Genomic DNA, 3,873 nt, shown 5'->3' on the forward strand with positions numbered 1-3,873 from the left:
TTCGTATCAAGAGCATTCGCAGTATTTGCAGCTATCCAGCAACTTTGCAGACTGCAGCGAAGGTCCATTTACTAATCTGAATAAAAACTCAACACCAATGTTGATTTTAAACCCGACAGCAGTAAAACAACGCCATTCATCATCCTCTTGCTTGGCAGTACAAAGCTTCTGGTAAGTGGGGAACCTAACTTTTATAGATGAAAAAAAAAAAAAAAATTAGCTAATCTTTTTATCAGTTAATGCAGTTTCTAATTATACTTATTGCTCGTTCTGTTGATCAGCGTTGAGTCTCCTGTACATAATAAATGCATTTCGTAGCGTTTAACGAATACAGTTCACACAATAGCTATCTGTGAGGAAGCACTTTTTAAAAACCTGTGTGGGTGTTTTTAAAACGAGTGTTGTGGGAAACGTCTCTTCTTCTTCTGGAAGTGTTTCGAGAGAAAGCCACGAGATATGCAAAAACAAGACTGCTGGTTGCCTAAATTTAAAAAAATCAAGGTTTAAAAGAGTCTGGTCACTAAATGGAAATCAAGATTTAAAAGAATCTGGTCACCTAAATTTTGAAAAAATAAAAAGTCAAAATGGAAATCAAGATTTAAAAGAATTTGGTCACCTAAATTTTTAAAAAATCGAGGTTTAAAAGAGTCTTGTCACCTAAACGGAAATTGAGGTCAAATTCTACATCAGGGTTGTATTATAGCGTGTGGAAGGTCATATTTGCGGTGAGGGGGGTGGGGTCAGAGGTGCTGATTGTGGGTAAAATGGGCAAAAATGAGGTCTTTCAGATCAGTGGGGGACTTGGAAAAGAACTGGAAATAAGAGAGATATTTCCATACCACATTACCGCGCCTGTATACAGTGAGCGAGGTAGCTTTGACAGATATTCAAATACTCCATTTTTTTTATGTAACTTTATGTTTGCTTTACAATTAACTTGAGGTAAATCGTCTATTAGCCTTAAGATTAAAATGTATTAAAGTTTATTTCTATGATTTATCAGCATCTAGCATTAGAATTGTCACGCAAAAACATTGATTTTACGTAAATCAAGTCAGTGATTTCTGTTAAGGCTGAACCATCTCATAGAAGTTTTCGTTACAAATCCTTGAACTAGCAAACCATACGGCCACGTAGATTTTGAAGTTTCGCGTCAACGTGAAGTTAGCTACGTTGTCCGCCCTCATCGGCAAACTTCATTTGGAAGTTACGTACAGGTGTACACGATAAATAGCCCAGGAAATGGAATGGGGGCGGGGCGGGGAGATGTCCCACAGAACCAGATAAGAATTCAACAAAGTCTAGCCAATTTTTTACACCCATCTCCAAACCTGACAATCGGAAGTTCGTTATGATACACCCACCGGGGAAAATATGCTCGATACTTTTCATAAAACGCCATTTGAAAACATCAGACGCATCGATTTGTTATTAAGGCCGATACATAAAAAAGCAGGGCGGGTCTCTTTGATGGCGGATAAACAATGAGAGTGTCAACATGTGACCGTATTATTCAGAGGTATATCTGATATTTTATATCTCTCTCTCTCTCTCTTTCACTTATCGACTTCCTGGTGTTTAAAAACACACGCCGACGGTTTTGTAAAAGTTCAAATGAAGCGTGGCTTATTTCGTCGGCGCCAACAAAGAATAGTTTGGAAATATATAATAATATATTCCCTTGAATAATTCGTCGTCATTTGCTGCGGACTTGGCTGCATATTATATCAAAGAAAACGAATATTCATGATTCTGTACTGATCACTGCAGCTCACCTTGATACACAGTCAGGTAGATGGCAATTGTAAAAACACACTTGATGAGAGCCAAGGATTGCGAACTCGCGGCAGTATGGACAGCCAAGGACCCCAAGATGAATAAATCCTACGAGGAAAATGTCCTTTGGACAAATTCAGATCGTAATAAGAATATAACGCATGAATTTTTATTCAATCGTATTTTAGGAATTTTAAGAATAAACTCTTTGTACGTGGCGTATGGGAACAACGACTTACAAATTTTAATTTTTTCAAATTGTGGCTACAATATTTATACTTCATGTTTTGAATCCCGGCGCTTCGTTATATCACTGTTTTTATTTTTTGGAAGTCGTTAAGGAATGAGATGAAATTCTAGTACTGTACGCGCGTATTGGGAAATATAAGATTCACGCAAGCATACGCTTTCTGTATGATCAAGATTGCGTAATTTGGCTCAACCAGGACCCACTCACTATTGGCTCGTCGATACAACAGAACATTTGACCGTCCATCGCCTTTGCATTTATAGTTTCAGTTTTGTATTGATTCTCTTTTAATGGTAGACTTTAGTTTCAGTTTTGTATTGATTCTCTTTTAATGGTAGACTATGGTTTCAGTTTTGTATTGATTCTCTTTTAATGGTAGACTATAGTTTCAGTTTTGTATTGATTCTCTTTTAATGGTAGACTATGGTTTCAGTTTTGTATTGATTCTCTTTTAATGGTAGACTATGGTTTTGTATTGATTTTTTTTAATGGTATTGTTTTGTATTGATTCTCTTTAATGGTAGACTATGGTTTTGTACAGTTTTGTTTATTGACTTCTTTCTTTTAATGGTAGTAGACTATGGTTTCAGTTTTGTATTGATTCTCTTTTAATGGTAGACTATAGTTTCAGTTTTGTATTGATTCTCTTTTAATGGTAGACTATAGTTTCAGTTTTGTATTGATTCTCTTTTAATGGTAGACTATGGTTTCAGTTTTGTATTGATTCTCTTTTAATGGTAGACTATGGTTTCAGTTTTGTATTGATTCTCTTTTAATGGTAGACTACAGTTCCAGTTTCGTATTGATTCTCTTTTAATGGTAGACTATAGTTCCAGTTTTGTATTGATTCTCTTTTAATGGTAGACTTTCAGTTTTGTAGATTCCAATGTTTTCAGTTTTGTATTGATTCTCTTTTAATGGTGGACTATAGTTTCAGTTTTGTATTGATTCTCTTCTAATGGTAGTCTGCCAGTAACTTAATTATTTGTCAGTGTCAGTTATTTTTTTCTAAATACAGCCTCATATGTCACAACCGTATGCTTATTTTTCTATCGATAGAGTCCTGGGTTCAACAAGCCGACCGGAAGTCTTGCGTACGCCAAAATCAATCCTTTTTGTTCCTAACTGAGACTTCAAAGTGACGCTGTAAATGTACCATTAATTATCGTTAATGATGATTGTCAGAAAGAAACTGGAAATGATTAAGTTATACGTTTCCTCTTTTTTAATAAGTGGTGTCTCTTCTTTCGGTATTTCCCTTTACTTCCTCTTACTTCTTCCTAATGAACACCGTAATATTCTTTGGAAGCCTCTTGAATGTCAAGTCAGTGGCCCCTGTGGTGGGCTTGTTCCATATGAATAGGTTTCATCTACTGAATAATATAATAATAATATTCAGAATATTGTTAATGATAAAAATCAGTTCTGGAAGTCATGGATTTGCCAGATAAAATTTAATTCCTTTTAAAATACTTCTTGGGGTTGCCGTATATAAGATATTGATATTCTATAATTATTACTTTGATAATATTTGGGTCGGCCATGACATCTATATGAGAAGGATTTGCAAAATCCCGTTTGATTCCAATATTTCAATTCATCTTTTTTACTTTTGTCATCATTTAAACGCTTAAGTAAGTAAATATAACTATTTTTAGAATACAAGGATTTTTAGAATATTTTAAGGATTGACTCCCAATTTATTACAAAATTTTAAGAATTGATTCCCAATTTATTCCAAGTTTTAAGGACTGATTCCAAATTTATTCCAATATTTTTATCGTTTAATTCCAAATTTATTCCAATATTTTCAGGATTGGTTCCCAATTTATTCCAAAATTTTAAGG

General features: G+C 34.5%; 1 long non-coding RNA gene across 1 annotated transcript in view; it reads right to left on the bottom strand.

Annotated features, from left to right (window-relative positions):
- Nucleotides 1-2,491, bottom strand: part of LOC136840001 (uncharacterized) — a 4,213-nt gene extending 1,722 nt beyond the window's left edge. The window contains exons 1-2 of the long non-coding RNA XR_010853493.1: nt 617-2,491; nt 1-556 (exon numbers count right to left, since the gene is read on the bottom strand). The exon at nt 1-556 is cut by the window's left edge and continues 1,722 nt beyond it. This is a non-coding gene — a long non-coding RNA (uncharacterized lncRNA). The remainder of the gene's footprint in view (nt 557-616) is intronic.
- Between the last annotated feature and the right edge of the window lie 1,382 nt (nt 2,492-3,873).

This window comes from Macrobrachium rosenbergii, chromosome 7, assembly GCF_040412425.1.
Source record: "Macrobrachium rosenbergii isolate ZJJX-2024 chromosome 7, ASM4041242v1, whole genome shotgun sequence".
In the NCBI taxonomy this organism is placed as follows: domain Eukaryota; kingdom Metazoa; phylum Arthropoda; class Malacostraca; order Decapoda; family Palaemonidae; genus Macrobrachium; species Macrobrachium rosenbergii.